Source organism: Armigeres subalbatus, chromosome 2, assembly GCF_024139115.2.
Source record: "Armigeres subalbatus isolate Guangzhou_Male chromosome 2, GZ_Asu_2, whole genome shotgun sequence".
In the NCBI taxonomy this organism is placed as follows: Eukaryota; Metazoa; Arthropoda; class Insecta; order Diptera; family Culicidae; genus Armigeres; species Armigeres subalbatus.
This window is the reverse complement of record NC_085140.1, coordinates 430476865-430493040: the sequence shown is the minus strand read 5'-3', so window position 1 is coordinate 430493040 and position 16176 is coordinate 430476865. Positions and strand designations below refer to the sequence as shown.

At 40.5% G+C, this 16176-nt stretch overlaps 1 protein-coding gene and 2 non-coding genes across 3 annotated transcripts in view; 1 reads left to right on the top strand and 2 right to left on the bottom strand.

The window, feature by feature from the left end:
* The window catches only part of LOC134213562 (neuronal acetylcholine receptor subunit alpha-7-like), a 396467-nt gene that overhangs the window by 169472 nt on the left and 210819 nt on the right, over positions 1–16176 (top strand). The window lies entirely within an intron of this gene.
* Positions 5186–5257, bottom strand: Trnac-gca (transfer RNA cysteine (anticodon GCA)). Its single transcript has one exon. It is a non-coding gene; the product is annotated as a tRNA-Cys (tRNA).
* Trnap-agg (transfer RNA proline (anticodon AGG)) lies at positions 10674–10745 on the bottom strand. The gene has a single exon. It is a non-coding gene; the product is annotated as a tRNA-Pro (tRNA).

Here is a 16176-nt window from a genome sequence, read left to right as displayed (position 1 = left end):
AATGTTTGAATTTTTAAATTTTAAATTTTTAAATTTTGAATTTTAAATTTTTAATTTTCAAATTTCTGAATTTTTGAATTTTTAAATTTCTAAATTTTTAAATTCCTAAATTTTTAAATTTTTAAATTCCAAAATTTTTAAACTTTTAAATTTCTAAATTTATAGATTTATAAATTTTTAAATTTCTAAATTTTAATTTTTAAATTTTAAAATTTTATAATTTTTGAATTTTCAGATTTTTAAATTTTTGAATTTTAAATTTTAAATTTTAAATTTTAAATTTTAAATTTTAAATTTTAAATTTTTAAATTTTCAAATTTTAAATTTTCAAATTTTTAAATTTTAAATTTATAAATTTATAAATTTTAAATTTTAAAGTTTTAAATTTTAAATTTTTAAATGTTTGAATTTTTAAATTTTAAAATTTTGAATTCTTAAATTTTACAATTTTTAGATTTCTAAATTTATGAATTTATAAATTTTAAATTTTTAAATTTTAAATTTCTAAATTTATAAATTTATAAATTTATAAATTTTAAATTTTTAAATGTTAATTTATTTTAATTTTAAATTTTTAATTTTTTTATATTTCCAGTTTTATAAATTTTTAAGTTTTTAAATTTTTAAATGTTTGAAATTTTAAAATTTTAAATTTTTAAATTTTTAAATTTTTAATTTTCTAAATTTTTGAATTTTAAAATTTTTAAATCTTTAAATTTTTAAATTTTTAAATTTTTAAATTTTTAAATTTTCAAATTTTCAAATTTATAATTTTTTAAGTTTTCAAATTTTGAAATTTTTAAATTTTTAAGTGTTTGAATTTTTTAAATTTAAAATTTTTAAATTTTTAAATTTTTAAATTTTCTAATTTTTAAATTTTAAAATTTTTAAATTTTTAAATTTTTATGTTTTTAAATTTTTAAATTTTTAAATTTTTAAATTTATAAATTTTTAAATTTTTAAATTTTTAAATTTTTAATTCTTCAAATTTATAAATTTTTAAGTTTTTAAATTTTTAAATTTTTAAATGTTTGAATTTTTAAAATTTTAAATTTTTAAATTTTTAAATTTTTAAATTTTTAAATTTTTAAATTTTTATGATTCAACACACTATTTTCTTCATAAGTTTTGAACGCAATGACCTATCGTGATTATATTCAATTTAGGTTAACAAGGGGTTTGTCCCCTGTCGAATGCAACTAGTTGCGAGAAAATCGGTTAAGAAATTACTATATGAAAAGTGGCTTATGTTTTTCGGTTGTGTGTGCACACACACATACACACGGACCGACAGTCAGTTGTTCAGTTCTACGATCTGTGTCGATCGGTATATAATATCATGATCTAATGCTCCATTTTCCATAAAAAACCCAGATTAATCCACCTAGCGGCGATGGTGCCTTTCTCGACCTTCGTAAAATGTGTGTGCTTGAAAATAGATGAGCTAGTAGCTAGGAGTAAAAAGTATTTATGACAAAGATATTGTAGATCCAGTTGAAAACCGAAAATCATATTTTGTTCCATTCCCGGATGTCGCGACTGCATTGCGAGTTGTGCCCGACTATGGCACCGTTGCGCACTACTCGCGATGCAGTTGCAACATTTGGAAATGCGAGAAAATGCGATTGTCGCGAAACCTTGGTTCGGTTTTCAGCTTGATCTACAATATGCTTATAAGAATTTCGACATTTTTGATTCCTTTTCCAATCTTTTTGACGTACATACCCCTGTTTTATTTTACCCAGTCATATATTTGAGGGATATCACTTTTGGATGTAAATTGAACTGAAGCTCCGACTACACAAAAGAAAACGAAAATGTCATTCCCATCAAGCGAGCGGAGGGCAATATTTGTTATGATATAAATCTCATGACCGTCTTTCTACCAAACTCCCGTATGAAGAGGAAGGGAAGTGTATCAGTGTGGAAGCATCCGATAGTTCGTTTTCGGAAAGAAATTATAGCCTTTCGGTACAACTTTGTTGCACAAGAAAGGCAAAAAGTATTTTGGCCATAATTTCAAAGGTAATAGTCCAATCTGGCCAACTTTCTAAATAGAACAGGATTCCGCATCTAATGGAACGTACACACAGTCAAGCAGTTTGACCAACATTGACTCCACCTCTCGTTTATTCAAACATCCATCAAGTTTTACCAACAGCGGCACGAACAATCAATTTATTCGACCAACAATATCACACACGAACGACCGAAGCGCTAACTTGAGCACCAACCATCAAAAAATATATGGGGGTTTGTGCAACTTCACTACAAATGCTCAAACATGTCGGCAAACCTTGACTCCACCCCCGACAACTCAAACCAAAATCAAACCGTTTTAATTTTTTCCAACCGAGCCGCCAACTGTCAAATGGTTGGTCGAACAACTTCACACACGTTCAAACAAAGCAGCAACCGAAGCGTTTTCTTGGGGGCGGAGTCAATGTTCGTCAAACGGCTTGACTGGTGTGTACGTAGCATAATGCAATTTGTTGTGAGTAAATCAGTTGAGGGTAAGTCCATTAAAAGTCAGCTAGACTTTTTTACTCGCTTTTTTATAACACATAGTATATTTTGGCCATAATTTCTGTGCCCATGGTCCAAATTTTCAATAGAAAACAATACGACAGGATTCCGCGTTGAATGAAACTTGTTGGAATTATAGATAGTGGAATATATAGATGAGTGAAGATAAATCCTCTGTCTCCAAACGAACTGTCAAACGTGTCTCCAAACGAGCATGACGTCACGATTTCAATGGAAACGTTAAGGGCTGTGACGTCATATGTGCGTGTGCACGGGCAGAAAAATCGACTCAGCCATGCTTTCGCTCATCTATATATTCTACTATCTATAGTTGGAATTAAATCGGTTGAGGATAAGTTCCAAAAAATTGAGCTAAACTTTTCGCACTTTTGGTGCGCGCACACACACACACAGAGACATCATCGCAGTTCGTCGAGCTTATACGTATATAACACTATGAGTCTCCATGCCTTCTGTAAAAGTTTGGTTTTGGAGCGAACATACAGCCTTTTCGTATAAAAAGGCAAAAATGGTGTTTCAGCCATAATTTCCGATCCCATAGTCCGTTCTAGCCAATTTTTAATAGAAAACAATGGGACAAGATTCTGCGTCGAATACAATCTGTTGCGAGCGTCAATAGATGAAGTCTAAGTGCTAAAAAAGTGAGCTAGACTTTTTCGAACTCTTTTTCACAATAAATAGTAATTTGACCATAACATCTAAGCCCATAGTCCGATCTGGCCAATTTCCAATAAGAAAATATGAGACATTCTGCGTCGAATGCAACTTGTTGTGAGCAAATCGGTTAAGGATATGTGCCCGAAAAATGAGTGACATTTTTACGAGATTTTTGTATGAATTTGTATTTTGGCCATAACTTTCGATCCATAGTCCCATCCGGCCAAATTCAAATAGGAAACAATGGGACAGGATTCTGCGTCGAATGCAACTTGTTGCGAGCAAATCGGTTGTGGATAAGTTCCCGAAAATGAGTGACATTTTTTACGCGATTTTTCGTATGAATTTGTATTTTGGCCATAACTTTTGATCCCATAGTCCGATCTGGCCAATTTCAAATAGGAAACAATGGGACAGGATTCTGCGTCGAATGCAACTTATTGCGAGCAAATCGGTTGAGGATATGTGCCCGAAAAATGAGTGACATTTTTTACGCGATTTTTCGTATGAATTTGTATGCGTCGAATGCAACTTATTGCGAGCAAATCGGTTGAGGATAAGTGCCCGAAAAATGAGTGACATTTTTTACGCGATTTTTCGTATGAATTTGTATTTTGGCCATAACTTTTGATCCCATAGTCCGATCTGGCCAATTTCAAATAGGAAACAATGGGACAGGATTCTGCGTCGAATGCAACTTGTTGCGAGCAAATCGATTGAGGGTAAGTGCCCGAAAAATGAGTGACATTTTTTACGCGATTTATTGTATGAATTTGAATTTTGGCCATAACTTCTGATCCCATAGTCCGATCTGGCCAATTCCAAATAGGAAACAATGGGACAAGATTCTGCGTCGAATGCATTTTATTGCGAACAAATCGGTTGAGGATATGTTCCCGAAAAATGAGTGACATTTTCTACGCGATTTTTTCGTATGAATTTGTATTTTGGCCATAACTTTTGATCCCATAGTCCGATCTGGCCAACTTCAAATAGGAAACAATGGGACAGGATTCTGCGTCGAATGCAATTTGTTGCGAGGAAATCGGTTGAAGATAAGTGCCCGAAATATGAGTGACATTTTTTACGCGAGTTTTCGTACGAATTTGTATTTTGGCCATAACTTCTGATCCCATTGTCCGATCAGGCCAATGTTCAATAGCAAACAATGGGACAGGATTCTGCGTCGAATGCAACTTGTTGCGAGCAAATCGGTTGAGGATAGATGCCCGAAAAATGAGTGACATTATTTTTTACGTGATTTTTTGTATGAATTTGTATTTTGGCCATAACTTTCGATCCCATAGTCCGATCTGGCCAATTTCAAATAGGAAACAATGGGACAGGATTCTGCGTCGAATGCAACTTATTTGCGAGCAAATCAGTTGAGGTAAGTGCCCAAAAAATGAGTGACATTTTTTGAGTAGTTTTGCGCACACACACACACACATACACACACACACACACAGACACACACACACACACACAGACACACACACACACACACACACACACACACACACACACACAGACATCACCTCAATTCGTCGAACTGAGTCGATTGGTATATAACACTATGGGTCTCCGGGCCTTCTATAAAAAGTTTGTTTTTGGAGCGATCATATAGCCTTTACCGTATACTTAGTATACGAGAAAGGCAAAAAGAAATGTTACCGGAATAGTTCTTCTGTGACACGAAATAACTGAATCGAATGCGGTGACTGTCATATCAAATATACCAATCTGCACTTGTTTGTTGTATGCAAGGTTTGATAAGACTGATTCTTTTAGACTGTTGACTTCATTCAGTTCAGTCAGGATAAAAAGAAACAGATATAATTCATAACGATTTGTTCAAGTTGAAGTCAAGAAGAGCTATAATACACAAATGACTGCTGCTTGCTAGCGCTTAGATTTCCAACATTTTAATGTAGGCATAATCCTTTAGGACACATTTTATACTTAAAAAATATTCCCAGCGAGGGGGCACCCGGGTTTGAACCGGGGACCTCTCGATCTGCAGTCGAATGCTCTACCACTGAGCTATACCCCCTTGAATGAAGGTCATTATATTAATATTTTCAATATTCAACTATCATTTTTGTTAATCTGACATACAATTAAATTAAAAGAGAGGTTACATCAAGATGAATACATCACTAGGTGTTCCAATCTTCCAAATTCACGATTCAGCCATCTTGGATTTTAGTATGGGAGAGCCAGCCGGTTTGTTTTCGTTTTGCACTGGAAATGAACTTTTCACCCCCGCCGTCTTCTCTTCCATAAACTGTGCAGATTGGAGCACCTAGTAGTGTATTCATCTTGGGTTACATGTTGTACGTTGTTAATTAGTCAAATATCCTATCGTTATATTTATTTTTCCAATCTTTTCACTTACTTCTAGTCTTCGAGCTTTTCTCGCATTCTTGTACGAATCATTATATACCTACTCGATATTTGACCTGACTTGTATTGAATCATGCTCCATAATTCATACTTCTTGAAGCATACTTCACTGTCCCTTCACGATTGAGTAATCGTCGATGCCATCGCACATGAAGCTTACTCAATCAAATAAATTTCCCATCAAACGAACGGTCTCCCGAGGGTTAATGTGTGCTTACCCACTCGGGCATCTTCATCTTTCTCGACACCAATTCAACATCCAAATTCAGTTACCACTTGCGCTACTGCTGCAAGTCCGGTCCGAAGATTAGATTTTCCCGAATCCAGCCCCGTCCACTTGCTGTAGCAGGACTGCCACCCCACCAGACCGGGGAATAAAATTGACCCAATCGAATCTGCCAGCATTCGATTGCATAATTTACGACCAACACCGGGGCATTTCGCCCGAAACAGATTCGGACCGTCAATTTATGTAGGTAAATCGACGTGTGAGAAGACTGCCGATAAAAAGAGACCACTTTCGACCGGGTACGTCGTTCGGGGCAGCAAACGTTCGACAAGCCGGCCGGTTCGTTTGGAGATGAATGGACCGTTCTGGAGTCGGTTGTTCCGCCTTTGAGCGGCACTCGTGCAGAAAATGCCTTAGCACACCGTAAAATCCTCATTCTTTCGACGACAACGAGTCCGCTGTACGACATCGTTAATCTGTGGGTGCCGTGGTTTCCCGGTTTCATGGTGCGGCGCGTAGGCACGGCAGGCACACGCGTGATGTGATTCTAAAAGTGATACGGGAATGCGTACGGATAATCCTTAGTGTGCAATATATTAGACACATCATCCTTGCCTTTGGATTTAGAGAGCATCGGAATGTTGAATTTCAATGGGAAGTTTACATTACTTGACTTTTATGCTCATGGGGGTAATACGAATGTTATTGAAGACTAGGCTTGTCTAGCGTGTCGAGATACAGAACAATTTTCGGATAAAGAGGAGCAATATGCGCGTTGCCAAATATGTAGTCAAATTGACATGAGATCATTTTCCATAAGAAGAGTTAATATCTTTCCATTTAATCTCACTACTTTTATCTTGTATTTTGATCTCAACAGTAAGTAGTGTTTTGTGCATGACTCGGAAGGCTGAAAGGGAATAACGGCATAAAATCATACATACGTACACAAACATCACTCCAACTTGTTTTCGGAGCGCACATATATAAAAACGACTACCACTTTGTTGCAAAGCTCAATCACCTCAACAACCCTTTCTTTTAGTCGCCTGGCATCGTTTCTGTGATGACAACTTAACCCAATTTGACTCGACCTGAGACCTCATCGCCATATAGCGTCTATTCCGCACCACCACTTTCGTTGTACGACTAAGGCACCCAAGTCATCTTACTTAGATGTTCGAATTAGGAAAAATATGGTTGAAATTTCTCACTCCTCAAGCTTTTGTTGCTAAATCCATATGAATTTTATTTTTCGCCTATGAAATAATAAAAGAACATTCACAAACTATGTCCACTTGAAAGGTTAGATAAAGCGTAGAAATGTGTTCTAATTATTGGAGCTTTAACAAATGATTCTGATTAAATTATTAGAAGTTAAACTATTAAAAAACGCGGATGTATAAATCTAAGGTTCTCTAATTGTAACCACTGTGTAACTGCCTGTGATTGTTCTATACGGTTTTTTCACTGTCGCCACGCTGATCCATCTTCGACGTGATGACTATGCGGTGTGGCGGAGGTGTTGATTAAACTTGAACGCGCAAGAAATAGAAATAGAACGTCGCAAACAAGGTCGCATCTTATCGTCCATGGTGGGACGAAGAAAAAAATAATGTAGAAAAAACGGAAGAGAACAACTCGCGTTGTTATGGCGATAAAAATAGCTTGCTCACATTGACTGGCGCTCGGGATGTCGCGTGGGAGTAACCCCACGTTCGTGTACGGTCGAGTAGAGTCACACTATCTTGCTCCAACCGACGGTGCTCGAGACCCAAAGAGGGCTCCGGATCCGGTGGAAAACAAAGGGAATTATCTCTAACTCATGCTTCTCCGCTCGTTGGATTACTTAACGCGTGCCAGGCCCTGTTGCCGGTCGTCATGACGGGAATCCTGGCAGCTTCGACGATACAGCGATGACAGCGACTAAGTAGAGGAAGGCACCGATGACGGCGGCAGCGAAGACGATGATGAGAGCGACGACAAAGTTGGTTAACGCTTCGATCTAGTTTTCGTCTTGCTGCGGGGGGTTTTCATTGGCTTCCTCCGCTTTTGGACTGGGCCATGGATGGGAAGGTGGTGAGCAATAGGCGTATGAGTAGGGTAGATGTTGTTCTAAATACATACTTAATCGTGCTCGGCAATTCAAGAACATCATTGGAAAATTGAACTTTCTTATGTTCTAGAAAATTGTTAGGAATACAGTGAGAAGGAATATCCCTCTCGGGCTCAACTTTTTGCACGCCACTGTTCACAATTCATTTGCTATGTCCGCCTGTCCGCATGAGTGAGGGTTCTGATAAGTTTTGTATCCACAGCCAGCGGAGTGTTATTCTACCCTTCATTTTTTCGTCCCCTCACAGCAACCCCTAATCTATAGTGAGAGGCCCACTTCATCTAGCAGAGGCCCTGGGGGCAAAACGCCTTGTACCGGGAAATATCTGTTAGGAAAGTTGGGGACAAAAAACAAACGTCTTCCAAATATATGCTATGTTCGAATATTTGTCAAGCAGACTTGAGAGACATTATCATAGTTAACTGACTCACTACATAAATTTTGTTGGATCAGTTCATTCAAAATATAAATTGGAACCATAAAAATGCGCCGTATTGCTCCAACAATTTTGCAATCCAGAACAGTTCCTTTTTATACTGCTTTCCTTCAATGCAACTATTTTGTAGACCTGTTCTGATATACTAAGAAAACCGCAAACGAGGGTTAAAGCAGAAATAAATATGCATATCGCTTGTTTTTGGGAAATCTAGAAACAGGAATTTTAGTTTTCTTCACAAAATTCTATTTGTCTGACGTTTGCTACAACCTACAACAACAATTACATTTTCGAATTAAAAAAAAGCATTTGTCTAATTTTGGGTAAAATTTACAACTGTCGGATGAAGTGAAAGTAGTCGAGACAATCTTCATAATAGAAGAAAAGGATGACATCAACATTCTTACATATTGTGCATATTGTCCCTTCTTCCCTCCGCATGAATCTATCAATAGCAGTGCGGCAAAGACTCATGATGAGCTTTCCCCGATACGACTAGCTTTCTTCGTTGCCTGATAGGATAAATAAGTCATAAATGCAACTGTTGAGTTAGGGTACACAGTGCTTTTTCGTGGCTATTTTTTCCCTACACCACATCAAGATGTGAAGCTGGAGTGGATTAGGAGGACGCAAAGAAAGTAGGGCAACCGGGGTGTTGATGGACCGAATTAGCTTTGGTCGGAAACCAGATAAGGGTAAATATATTAGGTTGACTAATCCGTATGAAATGATGTATTAATTCGCCGTACCTACGCGTTCTATAGCAATGTCCCAGAGGTGGAATGCGATGGTACAGTGAAAGAGAGTTCCACAATGAACTTGAATAAGTATGTGATGAGGGTAGTGATTGATGGAATGGTTCGTTGGACAAAACGTTCAAGAATTCTCTTTTCATATCGTCATCATTATCAAGTTTTTTTCTCGTCCTAAATCAAAATAGAGTTCACGTACAACCGACTACAAGGATCGAAGTTACAGCTTTCAAAAGTGATGTTTCGCCCGGGCACTCCGTTTGATCCTGTCAGAAGAGGGACTTGGCGTCATTACGACCGAAACGACAAAGAAAATTGAGCCTTATTACAAGCAAAACTGGAATCGTGATTAATACTGGAGACCTTTTAATACCTTTGGACAAATACGGAAGCTACGTCACGAATTTGAAGCTAGTTAAACATGACTAAGAATTGGAGAACTGACACGTGTTGAAGGTGAAGATACCCGCCATGACCCTTACTAATGTTCTCTGCGGCAGTAAAAATTCTATAATGCTAAATCACCCCCTCCCACCTGTCTTGGAATATGATGAACTGGTCAAGCTTTTTGAACTGTAACAGTGGAATAAGCGCTTGAGAGAAGATTCGATGAAGTTTCAGCATTTTAGGAAGACTTGGTGATAGCACAGCTGAACGGAAAAGGGTACTACGTTTCTGGAAGTCATGATTCAAGATTTTTTACCTTCGAACGACGTCGGATATCTGGTTCCTCAATCAAGATATTGGTTAATAATGAAATATACCCTCAGGATATTCATCGAAAGGAAATTTGGTGAGCTAATTCCAATATATCTTTTAAACAATTTATACTTGATATTGATTATGAAACCATTATATGAAACCATCAGGGCACCCGATTGAAGCGATTTGGATAGGAAGAGTGGAATCGCCAACTTCCTATTGTTAACATCTCGTGGATAAAGGGCGGGCTCTTCTCCCCATCTATTGGGTCAATCTGAAAAACGAGGGCTAGATTGTATTAGAGTATGTACGAACTTTCTTCTGGAAGGAGATTCTCTATTCATCCCGTGGATTCGCATAAGCGTCTTTGCTTATGGAACCACCCCACCCATTTTTGGCCCTTCATACAGGAGTTTGATGAAATACATACAATAGTATAATCATGATCAAATCATTTGTCAGATATGGCCAGTGCTATCGGCAGGTGCCTTGCTACAATAGATGGTAGTATCATCATCATCATCATCATCATCATCATCATCATCATCAAATCAAAATAGAGTTCACGTAGTTGTACTACTTGGTTTGGAAAACAGTACACGTAAAGACATTTTAAATGTGTTCTTTTTGCCAGCGTTCTGCTGCGTCGAAACTGGCGGTTTTGATAACAGATCAATGACCTTTAATGTAAAAATATAGAAGTTTTGGTCAAATAACATGCAAATGACATTTTATAACACTGATTGCGACTACCATGTTTAATATCTGAAAGTTTGTGTTTGAATTGGATTTTTGTGAAGATCAAAAATATGAAAAAAAAAATCAGGTGGGCTCGTCCGGGATTTGAACCCGGGACCTCTCGCACCCTAAGCGAAAATCATACCCCTAGACCAACGAGCCCGTTGCAGGGTCGACTCAATATGTAACTTTTCCAAAAAATATAATGAAACATATTAGAGTTGATAGAGTTTATCATTTTCGCACGAATCAACCAAAGTAGGGGATATTTGTATGAAATATGCCTTTTGGATAAAATGTGTCAGCCCGTATTGCAAAATCGAACGCGAAAGCTTCCAAACGAATGAATTCGGTCAAAATGATACTAAAAAAAGAAATGTTTCTTGGTTCTTTTTGGTGGATGTTCGAGTTCCTTCCCTCGATGCTTTTTAATTACATAAAGAATAATACCTCTCTGAAACATAAGTCGGGAAAATGGACTAACGTAAAGAACAGAACTTGGACTAATTTTGTGTAGAAGAGTGTGACAATTTTATTGGAATATACTTTCATTTTTTAAGTATAATTTTTGAGTTGCACATTTTGGATTTTAGTTAGTTTAACATAGAAATACACAATTTTGAAATTAAATCATTAAACTGTTTTTCATGAAAATGTTTGTTCTGATTTATGGACGGCACTTCTCCGACATTATCGACGTCAGGACATATCGTGGCGCTAACATCGACTCTGACCACTATCTGGTGATGGTTAAACTGCGCCCAAAACTATCCGTCATCAACAATGTTCGGTACCGACGACCGCCGCGGTACGACCTAGAGCGACTGAAGCAACCTGTTGTCGCCACTGCATACGCGCAGCATCTCGAGGCAGCGTTGCCGGAAGAGGGTGAGCTCGATGGGGCCCCTCTTGAGGACTGCTGGAATACAGTCAAAGCAGCCATTAACGACGCAGCGGAGAACAACGTCGGGTATATGGGTCGAAGTCGACGGAACGATTGGTTCGACGAAGAGTGCAGACAGATTCTGGAGGAGAAGGACGCAGCGCGGGCGGTCGCGCTGCAGCAAGGTACCCGGCAGAACGTGGAACGTTATAGACGGAAGCGGAGACAACAGACCCGCCTTTTTCAGGAGAAGAAACGCCGCCTGGAAGAAGCGGAGTGCGAGGAGATGGAACAGCTGTGCCGTTCTCAAGATACACGCAAGTTCTATCAGAAGCTCAACGCATCCCGCAAAGGCTTCGTGCCGCGAGCCGAAATGTGCCGGGATAAGGATGGGAGCATCTTGACGGACGAACGTGTGGTGATCGAAAGGTGGAAGCAGCACTACGAGGAACATCTGAATGGCGCTGAGAGTACAGGCAATGAAAGTCAAGGCAGCGGAGGAGATGACTACGTCAGTTCAGCGGACGATGGAAGCCAACCAGCCCCCACCTTGAGGGAAGTTAAGGATGCCATTCAACAGCTAAAGACCAATAAAGCAGCTGGTAAGGATGGTATCGGAGCTGAGCTCATCAAGATGGGCCCGGAAAAGCTGGCCACTTGCCTGCACAAACTGATAGTCAGAATCTGGGAAAACGAACAGCTACCGGAGGAGTGGAAGGAAGGGGTTATATGCCCCATCTACAAGAAAGGCGACAAACTGGAGTGTGAGAACTTTCGAGCGATCACCATCCTTAATGCCGCCTACAAAGTGATATCCCAGATCATCTTCCGTCGTCTGTCACCATTAGTGAACGAGTTCGTGGGAAGTTATCAAGCCGGCTTCGTTGACGGCCGCTCGACAACGGACCAGATCTTTACTGTACGGCAAATCCTTCAAAATGCCGTGAATACCAGGTCCCAACGCACCATCTGTTCGTTGATTTCAAGGCGGCATACGACAGTATAGACCGCGTAGAGCTATGGAAAATTATGGACGAGAACAGCTTCCCTGGAAAGCTTACCAGACTGATCAAAGCAACGGTGGATGGTGTGCAAAACTGTGTGAAGATCTCGGGCGAACACTCCAGTTCGTTCGAATCGCGCCGGGGACTAAGACAAGGTGATGGACTTTCGTGCCTGTTGTTCAACATTGCGCTAGAAGGTGTCATGCGGAGAGCCGGGTGTAACAGCCGGGGTACGATTTTCAACAGATCCAGTCAATTAATTTACTTCGCGGATGACATGGACATTGTCGGCCGAACATTTGCAAAGGTGGCAGAACTGTACACCCGCCTGAAACGTGAAGCAACAAAAGTTGGACTGGTGGTGAATGCGTCAAAGACAAAGTACATGCTTGTGGGTGGAACCGAGCGCGACAGGGTCCGCCTGGGAAGCAGTGTTACGATAGACGGGGATACCTTCGAGGTGGTCGAGGAATTCGTCTACCTCGGATCCTTGCTAACGGCTGACAACAACGTTAGTCGTGAAATACGAAGGCGCATCATCTGTGGAAGTCGGGCCTACTACGGGCTCCAGAAGAAACTGCGGTCGAAAAGATTCGCCACCGCACCAAATGTGTCATGTACAAGACGTTAATAAGACCGGTAGTCCTCTACGGACATGAAACATGGACAATGCTCGAGGAGGACTTGCAAGCACTCAGAGTATTCGAGAGACGGGTGCTTAGGACCATCTTTGGCGGTGAACAAGAAGACGGTGTGTGGCGGCGAAGAATGAACCATGAGCTCGCCCAGCTCTACGGCGAACCCAGTATCCAGAAGGTAGCTAAAGCCGGAAGGGTACGATGGGCAGGGCATGTTGCAAGAATGCCGGACAGCAACCCTGCAAAGATGGTGTTCGCTTCCGATCCGGCAGGTACGAGACGACGTGGAGCGCAGCGAGCGAGATGGGCAGACCAGGTGCAGAACGACTTGGCGAGCGTGGGGCGTATTCGAGGATGGAGAGATGCGGCCTCGAACCGTGTATTGTGGCGTAAAATTGTTGATTCAGTGTTATCTGTATAGATGTAGACTAAATAAATGAAATGAATGAAAATGTTTGGATCGTGGAATCTTAACAACGTATTGTAAGAGCAGTAGAAATCTTTCCAAAAATTTATCATACAAAACATTTTTAAATTCAGCCTTTTTCGAGCCCAAAATTTAAGTCCTGAAGCGTTTGGACATGTTTTTAAAATAAACTTTACCGTGGAAGAAGTGTAAAATGTGCTCATTGGCATTACGAAATATAGTGAATCGAAGAATCGCAATGGAGTCAAAAACAAGAACCAATTATGTAAGCATATCTAAATGATTGTAAAGTGATTCTGATTAAGCCCATGCCATAAAGGTGTAACGCAGTTATCGAAAAAAAAGTGATTCGCTACGAAATATACGAGAGAATGCAATATTTATTGTTTGAAATACAAAGTTGCATTTGTTTTGCTCAAGATAAAATTGTTTTAAACATGGGTTTGGCTGTCCACAAACCACGTAGACCGAAATTTCACATTTTCAATCCCCCCTCCCTCTAGTAGACTTTCGTAGACTTTTTCTAAACCCCTCCCCACCCCCTCAAGAGTTTACATGGTTGATGGACAGCCCATTATGTGTATTTTTGAATGAATAATTATGAGTTATGTTGATTTTAAATATTCACGTGTTTTAAAATGTTCATATTTGACAATATTATATTTGGCCGAATATTTTTCTTGGTTATGTAAAACAATTTTTTTTTGCTATCATAAGACGAGCTTAGTACAATTCCCTATAAATCCACCACCTCGTAATACTTTTACATATACGTATTTCGACCTCAACTGTAAGGTCGTTTTAGTGTCTCGTATTTGACTCGAGTCAAGTACGAGACACTGAAGTAAAAGTAATACAAGGTGTTGGAATTGAAGGGAATTGTATTAAACTCGTCTTATGACAGTGAAAACATTCCACTAAAAAGAGCTAAATAATTTTTTTGAAGTATTTTGTGGCCAAATGACCTATTTGGTAAAACGGAATATTCGACCATATAATCAGTTCGGAAAAAAGATTCTCGGTCGTTTCCTTTCGGTCATATGTCATTTTTGCCTTTCTCGTATACTAAGTATACGGTAAAGGCTATATGATCCCTCCAAAAACAAACTTTTTATAGAAGGCCCGGAGACCCATAGTGTTATGTACCGATCGACTCAGCTCGACGAATTGAGGTGATGTCTGTGTGTGTGTGTGTGTGTGTGTGTGTGTGTGTGTGTGTGTGTGTGTGTGTGTGTGTGTGTGTGTGTGTGTGTGTGTGTGTGTGTGTGTGTGTGTGTGTGTGTGTGTGTGTGTGTGTGTGTGTGTTTTTTACAAGGTTTAACGGCCATCAAAATCCTCCGCGACAGACACCTCGAGCATCCACACTATGCTCGAAGGCGAACAGGGATGGGCTCCTCCCGACCTGCTAAAAATGTGCCTCCCGGATAAACCGGGTCCCTTATCCTCCTTGCCTCGATCCCCCCGTGACCACTGGATACTGCGACTACTTCAGGGGGGCTGTGCTCATGCACTTCTTCTAAAATTCCGGCCCCTAGCTTAGGCTAGTTCGCCGATTGGCTTGCTGAGATCCACTGCTACATTGTCTCGATCCCTCGGCGGTCGTGCCGCAAACTTCCTCACTCGAATCCTCCTGACTTCCCCCGGCGTCGAGGGTGGTCCACCAGTTCCGGTGAAGGAAACTTCCGCACTGATGGTGCCCCGACTACCGGCGGCTATCGCAGGGGACGCTTTCGCGCATTGCGCCGACTTCGTCTTCGGGTTGCAGAGGTGGTCCGACAGTTCCGGTGGTGGATAACGTCCGCACTGGCGGTGCCCTACATACCCGAAGCACTTCCTTCTTCTTTCTTCTTTCTTCAGCAGGTTGACTGATCGAGTGCCGAAGTCGGTCCGATGATTCCGGTTGGCAGAAAACTTCCGGTTCACCGGCGCCCCGACGACCCGAGGCCAACACTGCTCACTATGCTGGATTTTCCTCCGAGCCGACGCTTGTTTGCTGGTCCCTTCTCCATCTACGCTGCAGCTCTGACAATATTTGCCTCACGACTCTGCTTACCACATTCCACGTATCTTCATCGTGACACATTCGCTCTGCGATGTTGTCCACGCTTAGGGCAGGCATTCCTCTACGTGCTTCCGCAAACCTCGGACAATCGAATAACACGTGCTCTGGAGTCTCCTCTACGTTGATACACGCCGGGCAGAATGGCGATGACGCATGGCCACATCGGTGCAGATATTGGCGGAAACAACCGTGTCCGGATAGGAACTGAGTGAGGTGAAAGTTCACCTCTCCATGCTCCCTGTTCACCCACGTCGACACATTGGGGATGAGCCGGTGGGTCCACCTTCCATTGTCTGCATTGTCCCACTCCTGCTGCCACTTCACCATTGAGTCCAGTCTCATCGTCTCCTCACATTTCTGGTACCTCTCCGTTGGTAGCACTCGATATCCTCTGCTAAGGTTATGCAGATTGGAATCATCCTGCGATAACGCAAACTGCCTCTGACGAAATTGTTCGGTACGCACTCGCCACTCGAATGGCCATTAGACGAAACACGCTATTCAACTTCCTGCGATTACGTTTCGTCTTGAGCGCAGCTCCCCAGGCTGGAACGCCGTACCTAAGTATTGAGGATGATA